This window comes from Pan troglodytes, chromosome 13 (assembly GCF_028858775.2).
Source record: "Pan troglodytes isolate AG18354 chromosome 13, NHGRI_mPanTro3-v2.0_pri, whole genome shotgun sequence".
Taxonomy (NCBI): domain Eukaryota; kingdom Metazoa; phylum Chordata; class Mammalia; order Primates; family Hominidae; genus Pan; species Pan troglodytes.
In genome coordinates, this window is record NC_072411.2 from 124249472 (window position 1) to 124261140 (window position 11669).

At 38.5% G+C, this 11669-nt stretch overlaps 1 long non-coding RNA gene across 1 annotated transcript in view; it reads right to left on the reverse strand.

Moving 5' to 3' along the window:
- Positions 1–11396, reverse strand: part of LOC129143346 (uncharacterized) — a 133681-nt gene extending 122285 nt beyond the window's left edge. The window contains exon 1 of the long non-coding RNA XR_008546710.2: positions 10944–11396. This is a non-coding gene — a long non-coding RNA (uncharacterized LOC129143346). The remainder of the gene's footprint in view (positions 1–10943) is intronic.
- Positions 11397–11669: the final 273 nt, after the last annotated feature.

Below are 11669 nucleotides of genomic sequence, written 5' to 3' on the forward strand. Positions count from 1 at the left end.
CACCTTTAAAGGTTTTGTGGCCAGCTCTCCTGCAGTCCTCCATGAGTCACTCCTGAGCTTTCATTTCCCATCTGCAGCAGCTGCTGTCCACATGGTTCACAAGACCATTGTTGTTATAAAGGAGATCACATCATTTATGAAGTACTTGGAGTGCTTAAGAGGAAAGGGCATTGGGTAAATTTAAGGTACTTGGTATTGTCACTACTTTTTAATCTTAATGGCTACAGGGAAAAATGAGTGGTCTAATGCAGTGACTTTCAAGCTATTGTGCTTGTAACCTACAATTAAAAAATAAAATAAAGTTGATAACTTAACCTAGCAAGTAACCCTGAAACTAAAGTTTTGTGTAATAGTACTTATTCTTCCTAAGTACTGTATACTCAGATAGTTTCTATTCTATTTCATCTTAAAAAAAAATACTGGTTGCAATTTACTCAATTGATTTTTTGACCCACTAATAAGTCAAAACTTGTAGTTTGTAAAACACTATTGAAAACTCTAAAATCTATTTATATCCTTTAATACAAGACAAATTAGCCTCAGGTCATATGTATTCCCCTCTCCCAATAAATATGTGCGCACATATTCTCAAAAACTATTTGTTCTTTTCAGAGTAAATAATATTAATTCAAGATTATTGGTCACTTTCCTGATTAGCCTTATGGTACTCAAGACAGAATAAAGCTGCACATCAGATGAGCTACTCACATTCATTCTCCATATGTCACATTATTTTAGGAATACAAAAACCAGAAAACATGAGGCTTCTGAAAATTATGCATATTTACATGTACTTCTGGTTAAAAAATCTTGAACAGGCAGATTTTTCTCTTGAGATTTTGGATGGGTTCATTTCTTAACAGAAAATGCAAACATGCATATTCTTCTTTTTATAAGATTAAAAAGTCACTTTATGACAAAGAAGGGAAAAAGAAAAACAAGAAGGCAATGAGAAAGAAGAAAAAAGGAGGAGAAAAATTGGAGGAGAAAGTATCCACATCTAAGTTTGTTGCCTGTAAATCTCTTTCAATATAGTAGGTAATTAATATTAATTAAATATCCTAAGTTTATAGGATAATGATAGTCAAAACTTACTTAAAAGAATGCTATTTTTATTCTTATACACCAATAACAGACAAACAGAGAGCCAAATCATGAGTGAACTCCCATTCACAATTGCTTCAAAGAGAATAAAATACCTAGGAATCCAACTTACAAGGGATGTGAAGGACCTCTTCAAGGAGAACTACAAACCACTGCTCAAGGAAATAAAAGAGGATACAAACAAATGGAAGAACATTCCATGCTCATGGGTAGGAAGAATCAATATTGTGAAAATGGCCATACTGCCCAAGGTAATTTATAGATTCAACGCCATCCCCATCAAGCTACCAATGACTTTCTTCACAGAATTGGAAAAAACTACTTTAAAATTCCTATGGAACCAAAAAAGAGCCTGCATTGCAAAGTCAATCCTAAGCCAAAAGAACAAAGCTGGAGGCATCACGCTACCTGACTTTGAACTATACTACAAGGCGACAGTAACCAAAACAGCATGGTACTGGTATCAAAACAGAGATATAGACCAATGGAACAGAACAGAGCTCTCAGAAATAATGCCTCATATCTACAACTATCTGATCTTTGACAAACCTGACAAAAACAAGAAATGGGGAAAGGATTCCCTATTTAATAAATGGTGCTGGGAAAACTGGCTAGCCATATGTGGAAAGCTGAAACTGGATCCCTTCCTTACATCTTATACTAAAATTAATTCAAGATGGATTAAAGACTTAAATGTTAGACTTAAAACCATAAAAACCCTAGAAGAAAACCTAGGCATTACCATTCAGGACATAGGCATGGGCAAGGACTTCATGTCTAAAACACCAAAAGCAATGGCAACAAAAGACAAAATTGACAAATGGGATCTAATTAAACTAAAGAGCTTCTGCACAGCAAAAGAAACTACCATCAGAGTGAACAGGCAACCTACAAAATGGGAGAAAATTTTTGCAAACTATTCATCTGACAAAGGGCTAATATCCAGAATCTACAAAGAACTCAAACAAATTTACAAGAAAAAAACAACCCCATCAATAAGTGGGAGAAGGATGTGAACAGACACTTCTCAAGAGAAGACATTCATGCAGCCAAAAGACACATGAAAAAATGCTCATCATCACTGGCCATCAGAGAAATGCAAATCAAAACCACAATGAGATACCATCTCACACCAGTTAGAATGGAGATCATTAAAAAGTCAGGAAACAATAGGTGCTGGAGAGGATGTAGAGAAATAGGAACAGTTTTACACTGTTGGTGGGACTGTCAACTAGTTCAACCATTGTGGAAGTCAGTGTGGCAATTCCTCAGGGATCTAGAACTAGAAATACCATTTGACCCAGCCATCCCATTACTGGGTATATACCCAAAGGATTATAAATCATGCTGCTATAAAGACACATTCACACGTATGTTTATTGCGACACGGTTCACAATAGCAAAGACTTGGAACCAACCCAAATGTCCAACAATGATAAGAAAATGTGGCACATATACACCATGGAATACTATGCAGCCATAAAAAATGATGAGTTCATGTCCTTTGTAGGGACATGGATGAAGCTGGAAGCCATCATTCTCAGCAAACTATCGCAAGGACAAAAAACCGAACACCGCATGTTCTCACTCATAGGTGGGAATTGAACAATGAGAACACATGGACACAGGAAGGGGAACATCACACACTGGGGCCTGTTATAGGGTGGGGGGAGTGGGGAGGGATAGCATTAGGAGATATACCTAATGCTAAATGACGAGTTAATGGGTGCAGCACACCAACATGGCACACGTATACATATGTAACAAAACTGCACGTTGTGCACATGTACCCTAAAACTCAAAGTATAATAAAAAAAAGAAAAAAATGCTATTTTTAACTTACAAGTAGAATTCATGATGTTTACACACTGCTCTTTGCTTTATAAACTCTTTTTTCTCAACAAGAGGTGTTTTGATTTTTAATTATTATGGATACATAATAGATGTACATAAGAAAGGTTTTTAAATAAAATAAGCTTAGTAGTTTTGTTTTTAATTAATAAATTTTATTTGTAGAGCAGTTTTGTTTTTTGTTTTTTGTTTTTTTTTGAGATGGAGTCTTGCTCTGTCCCCCAGGCTGGAGTGCAGTGGCGCAATCTCGGCTCACTGCAAGCTCTGCCTTCCGGGTTCATGCCATTCTCCTGCCTCAGCCTCCCGAGTAGCTGGGACTACAGGCGCCCGCCAACACAGCTGGCTAATTTTTGTATTTTTAGTAGAGATGGGGTTTCACGATGTTAGCCAGGATGGTCTAGATTCACAACAAAACTGAGAAGAAAGTACAGGAAGTTCCCACATACCCTATTCCTGTCCCCATACACATACAACCTCCCATTATTGACGTTCCACACCAGAGTGGTACATTTGTCACCACTGATGAGCCTACATTGACACATCATCATCCAAAGCCTGTAGTTTATATTAGGGTTTACTCCTGGTGTTCCACATTCTGTAGACTTGGACAAATGTATAGTGACGCATCCACTTTAGTCATGTGATACAAAACAGTTTCACTGCCCTAAAATTAATGTTTTGGAGGCACTAAACCTCTGTGCTCTGCCTATTCATTTCTTCCTCTAACTCACACCTTGCAAACACTGATCTTTTTACTATCTCCATAGGTTTGCCTTCTTCAGAATGTCATATGGTTGGAATCACACAGTACAGAACCTTTTTAGATTGGCTTCTTTCATCTAGTAATATGCATTTAAGTCTCCTTCATGTCTTTTCATTACTTGATAGCTCATTTCTTTTTAGCACTAAATCATATTCCATTATCTGGATGTACCACAATTTCTATATTCACCTATGGAAGGACATCTTGGTTGCTTCCAAGTTTAGCAATTATGAATCAAGCTGCTATAAATACGATAAACATGCATGTACAGGTTTTTGTGTAGACATAAGTTTTCAATTCATTTGAGTAAATACCAGAAAGCATGATTGCTAGACAGTGTAATAAGAGTATGTTTAGTTTTGTAAGAAACTGCCGAAGTGTCTTCCAAAGTGCTGCACCATTCCGGATTCCCATCAGCAATATGAGAATTCCTATTGCTCTACTTACTTGACAGCATTTGGTATTTGTATTAGTCAGGGTTCTCTAGAGGGACAGAGCTAATGGGATAGATAGATAGATAGATAGATAGATAGATAGATAGATAAATTTAATATATATAGATAGATTTATGTATCTATACATGTATTTATATATTTAATATATAGATATATTTATGTATATATATATATTAAACTCATATATATATATATATATGAGTTTATTAAGTATTAACTCACACAATCACAAGGTCCCACAATAGGCCATCTGCAGGTTGAGGAACAAGGTGAGCAAGTCCACCTTCCAAAACTAAAGAAACTGGAGTCCGATGTTCAAGGGCAGGAAGCATCCGGCATGGGAGAAAGATGTAGGCTGCGAGGCTAGACCAGTTTCTCATTTCACGTTTTTCTGCCTGCTTATATCCTGGCCTCTCTGACAGCTGATTAGATTGTGCCCACTCAGATTAAGGATGTGTCTGCCTTTCGCACTGCCCATTGACAAATGTTAATCTCCTTTGGCAACACCCTCACAGACACACCCAGGATCAATACTTTGTATCCTTGAATCCAATCAAGTTGACACTCGGTGTTAACCATCACAGTATTGTCAATGTTTTGGATTTTGACCATTCTAATAGATATGTGGTTGTATCATATTATTGTCTTAATTTGCAATTCCCTAATGACATAGGATATTGAACATCTTCTCATATGCTCACTTTGCCATTTGTATATTTTCTTTAGCGAGGTGCCTGCTCAGGTCTTTTGCACATTTTCTAAATACGTTGTTCATTTTCTTATTGTTGAGTTTTAAATGTTCTTTGTATATTTTGGATAACAGGTTTTTTTTTTTATCAGATGTGTCTTTTGCAAGTATTTTCTCCCCTTCTATGGTTTGTCTTCTCATTCTCTTAATGCTTAGTAGTATTTAGTATTCCCAAACATGTTGAGCTATGCAGAGTCCTAATGAAAAAGGAAAAATGTATTTGATTTGCAGATTTAAGTGCCAGGTGAATTAATCTCTAGTGTTTTATTTTTATCAACATTGATTATGGAGCTTTTGATAAAATCATGTTCCTTTTAGAAATGAAATGTAGTCTCAGAAAATACATTTTGTTATCTTCTCCAGTTTGCTTTTTAATAGAACTTTAACTTCCCATAGCAAGTGAAATTTCATTACACACAAATTGTTTGCCTTTTTGAGGAAGAAGGGGTATGCAAACGAAATATGTTTTTAAAAAAATAAAAAGAGATCAGCCATAGAACTATTGTGTAAGGCAAACCTGCTAGGCTGACTTTATGAGAAAGTAATTAAGAATAGTATATAAATACTTCTATTTGGATATAGATATATTTCTCACATGAAAAACATTAGTCTCACTCTTCATATAACTTTATATAACTAAAATTTATCAAAACTTATTTCTGATATTATTATGTACAAGCTAAGGAAGTCTTTAACAGATTCCTCTGTATCTCCATGTTTATCTGGGATGTCATAAATTCTGACTTTCGGCATGCATGAATAGTCAGGTTGATTTTTAACACAGCAGAGGAAACGATCCTGATGGTTGAATTAGGTTTACTATTTAAAGAGAATTTTTATGGCTCCAAAATACTTTATCTACATTAAACACTGAATAGCATGAATTAATGGGTAACCTCATCTAATCTTATGCAAGGATCTTTAGATAGCTATTGTGCTACAAAGCAAAGAAAAAAAAAGAGTATTCAGTAGAGGTCATTGTTTAGATAGATTTCCTTTCTAATGTTATCTCAAGTTTATTTTTTCCAAAAGGTGTGTGCCGGCTGTCCCTAGAGGTCATATCCACCAATGTAGACGTGAGGTCTCACGAAAGGTCTAGCTTGAGTTTTCATTGTTGACTGTGTGTGATTTACTCACCAGTATTTGGGCTCTGAACAGCAGGCATCCTGGAACTGTCTAGTGATAATTTAGCCATTGTACAAAGGTAGTTTTAGGTAGCATATCAAGACACTTAAGATTCTTACATGATCTCAAGATATTCTGAGTTTCAATCAAAGAGCCCCCCCTTAAATTACTCAAATGTATAGGCACCAACACACAGATGTGGGGTTTGGGTAATTGAAGCTGCCAGGTTTACCTGGAAGCAGTCCTGAATGAATAACCTAGAAGTGAGACAACCTGAAGCTGAATAAATCAAGTGGGTTTTCTAACAGAAAGATCCGTATACTTCAATTATTCATGAAGCCTTGAATGTGGAAGCTTGAACTGTGAAATCTTGTAGGTCAAACGACTGCTTCTACGCAAGACTCCAATAAGCACCAAAAATTACTTCTTTTTCCTGCTCTATATGTCAGCTAAGGATGATTTTCCTGAACTTTTTTTTTTAACCTCCTCTCCTCAAATGCAGAAAGAAAGAATCAAGTAGTTAGAATCAACCACCTCTGAGACCAAGCCTTGGGAATCCTGAGGTGAAAATGGGGCCTCTAAAAATAACCAACCTTGGTCTGTGTGGGGGGAAAAGACTTTCTCAGGACCCTGCTGAGCCAAGGAGAGACAATATCTCCAGCACAGACAAGGGTTACATTACACAGGACTTTTGAGGTTTTTGCAACACCAGGGTCTAGATTTTAATCCAAAACTGAGAGCTAGTTAAAAACAGGGAAGTGGCTGGGCACAGTGGCTCACGCTAGTAATCCCAGAACTTTCAGAGGCCGAGGCAGGAGGATTGCTTGAGCTCAGGAGTTTGAGAGCAGCCTGGGCTACATGGCAAAATCCCTTCTCTACAAAAAATAGAAAAAATTAGCCGGGTGTGGTGGCAAACACCTGTAGTTCCAGCTCCTCAGGAGGCTGTGAGGTGGGAAGATCACTTGAGCCCAGGAGGTTGAGGCTGTAGTGAGTTGTCATTGCACCAAGGCACTCCAGCCTGGGCAACAGAGCCAGATCTTGTCTCAAAAAAGACCAAACCAAAAAAAAAAAAAAAAAAAAAAGGAAGCGTAAAGTATAGGAGAAAGCCTCAAGCATAAAGGAGGTGAAAGGAAATTAGTGCTCGTTGGGAATACGCTATTCTAATGATAATATCATAATAACTAACATTTACAGGGTACTTAAAATGTGTCAGGCATTGTTCTATGAGTTTCTATAGACATCATGTCACATAAGACACATAAGGTCATTTAATCCTAACCACAAGCCTATGAGGTAGGTACTGTTATTATCACTCAGAAGGCAGCTTCTCTTCTTACCCTGTGCCTTTATTGATGCTGAACTGTTCATCACCACACCCTAAAAGAAGATGTAGCTGCAAATTCATAGTGCAGTCATGTATATTTTTTAGAAAGAATTTCACAGGGACATAGAAGAATATATCACATATGACAGAAAGCTTCATCCTTTTCTATATTCAACATTTTGCTTCTCATCATAACGCTCCCTTTACACACAGAGCTTCTAGAAGTTATTCCCTTATCTAGGTCCTCAGCTTTGTGTCCATTCAGCAAGACAAAATCAGCCAGCTGCCACACCTAATCCTCCTTAGAAAGCAGTTTAGGGGCCACGTACTGTCTCTCACCCATATCCCCAGGCCATTACCTCTACCTGCTTACCTAAGTATTCACCTAACCAATAAGTCTTTTTTTGTGTGGCAGGTGGGGGAGCGAAATCTGTTGTCAAGGAAATAAAGTGTCCTCCACATTGTTACATCATGTTTCATGTACTTTGTATGAACCAAGTTATTAATTTTTTTACAATGACACTATTAGGTACCTATTATATTATCACTTCCCATTTTAAAGATGAGAGGCCTGAGTTTCAGGACTTAAATTTCCCCAGAATTATAACTAGGGTAACTAGGGTAACCAAGCATCTCAGATTGCCTGAGACTGTCCCCATTTTAAATATGGGAAGTTTCAGGTCCTGGGAAAAACCTCTATCCCAAACCAGTAAAATAAACCATATCCCAGGCTAGTAAAATAGTAATGGTTGATTCTCAATCCAGGTTTTCTGACAGATTAGGTGGCCACTCAATGAACACTTGCTGAATAAGGGGAGTGGGTTTGGGGGAGGAGAGAGAAAGGAAGATTGGAGGAAAGAAGAAGGAAGGAAGGAAGGAAGGAAAGGAGGGAGGGAGGGAAATGAAACATGAGGGAAATGGAAGCTGCATGGAGATTTAATATCTCATGAATCATATTACCTATAATTTACTTTATACACAGTATATATATTTGTGTATATATATTTGGTTAATATTTGAGGGTACCTCTGTAATCATGAATAACCCATGATAGTTGCATAGCATTTGAACCACAAACACTTGAACTATCTTCACCTAGATCAGCACTATAGAATTTGCTTATTTGCATAAGGAATATTAGAAATAATATTTCATGGATGAAATGAATAATATTTAAGTACAGTGGATTGAATATAGTAATCTAGCAAGCCCAGCAGCCTGACCCATGTGGTATTCTTAGCCTCCAATTCAGTCCTGAGTCCCACAACTTAACGGATGATTCTGTCACCTTATTCCAACTAGAGATTTAGCTGAATCCTGCTATTGCAATAGCATTGAAACTGCCTCCAAAGAACCTTTCATGCAGAGAACTTGCTACCAGGTGGTGATATAATGAAAGGCAGGGACTAAAGAACAGAGAATGAGACCTCACTGACTTTACAGGAGCAAGCTGGATGGTTATTTTGTGGTTGCTTGCTGATAATTGCTCACATGAGTGGAAAATTTCAGCATGAGATATGTTTTCATTATAATATGTCATCTGGGAGCAAGACGGTAGGGAAGGAAACCTATAGCCTTTACCTACCTCAAACTATAGAACGCTTCTAATATCTACCAAAATAAACCATCTCCTTGTGACTGGCCAGGTTAGTGTAGGTCTCTTCCCACTCATCACCTATTCAGATTCATTCATATCAAAATTTTAAAAAATAAATTTCTCCTCCAATGAATAATATAGAAAAGCTACATGCTTTAGCCAGAAAAAAACTTTAAACAGTTGTCTATAACGTAAGGCTTCTACTTCCACAAAAGCTATAATATACAAGCTCTTGAAGAAAGAATAGAATGAGCTATTAGGGTAGCTATCCAGCATCTAATTAAAATGAAAGAGCCTGAAAATGGCTTTCTTATTATTAGTGGTACTATTAAAGATGACAGATTGTCCTAGATGCACTGCTCCGACAGACGACATCCTCTCGCTTCTGGGAAAAGGAGAGTTAATCAGAACAAAATATGGCTGTTAAAAATCCTTCCAAAGCCCACACTTGGAGATTTGTGTTTCATTCATTGATTCTTTTACCATCTCTCCTGCTTTTGCCAACCCACTAAAACCTTTGTCAGGCCAGAAATTCAACTTCTATAAAATGGTAGTTCTTTCTTCACTATAAAACATTTAATCGAGTTAATATTTCAAGGTTTTCATTATGATCATAAGGAAGCATTAATGGTGAGAAGAAAAAAAACAGTCAGCGAAAATTCTATTGCTTTTCCTTTAGTGAATGTGGTCATTACATCCCTTCTTAAGAAGATCTCATTTCCTGAAGGACTTGAGCAATGACGAGGTGAGAGGGACAATTAAAACAGATAAAGACAAAACCTTAACCAAATATAAGGAGAGTCAATCCAGAGTAGACTCACCAACATCTCTTCCTTGAGGATTTTCCCTACCACATTTAACGTATTTTACTCAAAAGAAATAGATAAAACATATAACCACTCCATGGTGCATCATCTGCATTCTTTTGAAAGTTAAACTTCATTCAAATTTCCATTGCTAATTTAATTTTTTCCTATTTATTTTTTTACATTAGTGTGACTCCTTCTGGTTGTAATTGAGTTTGCAAATGCTCTGAGACATGGCAAATCTATTCTTTTAACAGAACTAGCCACTTTGCAAAGATTCCTCAAGTGATGCTTAGGTCTCAATCACTCCTTTTCAAAGCAGGGAATTTTTAATACAGCAACAAAAATACTTCTGAGTTTTTATGCCTAAGACGATGGAAAAGACAGTGTTTTCTTTTTTTTTTTCCTGCCCTAAATTTTAAGACCTGTAGAGACTCAACCCTAAACAGCTCACTGATCTATTGTTTTGACGGATTTGATCTCAGCTTAACCATAAATTCTGCATACAAATAATGACAGAAGTTGGTACAAAACCCAGCTTAAATGGTCAAATGGTCCACATTGGAAATTTGGGGAATTAACCTATTTGGTCTGTATAAGATTCTAAAGTTTCCAAGCTGAGAGTTTTAGACAGGAAAGGAGAATGGTGGGGTTTAAAGGAAATAGAGTATCCAAAGGAGAGAGAACAGAGGCTGGGAGGGTGGGGAGCAGAAGGAAGGGGAGGAAGAAAATAGTTGGCTATAGATTGACTGTTCAGATCACACAGGGGGTATTGTGTTCAGTTCTGAACACTACACATCAAGAAGGGTCTGACCAGCGTCACATAAAAAGCAGTGAAAGGGAGAGCGCATATTAAACATTGAGGGAACAGAGAGGAAAACAATCATGGACTCCAAAGCCACTATTGCAGGAAAAATAAAGACTCAAGGAAAAATGAAGACCATTGCAGGGAAAAGACAGGAAGGCATATTTCAGCATAACCTGAGGAAGAGCTTTCTAACTTTTGGAGTTGTCTAAAAATAAGAAGATTCCATCAAGGAGTTACACTTCCCATTACCAAAGCTGTTCAAACAGAGACTAGACAACCTCTTGACTGAGATGCTGTTAAGGGAATTTGTATGCTAAGCTTGGGCACGGAGCTAGGTGTTTCTGGAATTTCTTCAGTCCTACCTTTAAAATTTTAAAATGCGCAAGATGGCCGAATAGGAACAGCTCCGGTCTACAGCTCCCAGCGTGAGCGACGCAGAAGACGGTGATTTCTGCATTTCCATCTGAGGTACCGGGTTCATCTCACTAGGGAGTGCCAGACAGTGGGCGCAGGTCAGTGGGTGCGCGCACCGTGCGCCAGCCGAAGCAGGGCGAGGCATTGCCTCACCTGGGAAGCGCAAGGGGTCAGGGAGTTCCCTTTCCGAGTCAAAGAAAGGGGTGACGGACGGCACCTGGAAAATCGGGTCACTCCCACCCGAATACTGCGCTTTTCCGACGGGCTTAAAAAATGGCTCACCACGAGATTATATCCCGCACGTGGCTCGGAGGCCCCTACGCCCACGGAGTCCCGCTGATTGCTAGCACAGCAGTCTGAGATCAAACTGCAAGGCGGCAGGGAGGCTGGGGGAGGGGCGCCCGCCATTGCCCAGGCTTGATTAGGTAAACAAAGCAGCTGGGAAGCTCCAACTGGGCGGAGCCCACCACAGCTCAAGGAGGCCTGCCTGCCTCTGTAGGCTCCACCTCTGGGGGCAGGGCACAGACAAACAAAAAGACAGCAGTAACCTCTGCAGACTTAAATGTCCCTGTCTGACAGCTTTGAAGAGAGCAGTGTTTCTCCCAGCACGCAGCTGGAGATCTGAGAACGGGCAGACTGCCTCCTCAAGTGGCTCCCTGACCCCTGACCCCCGA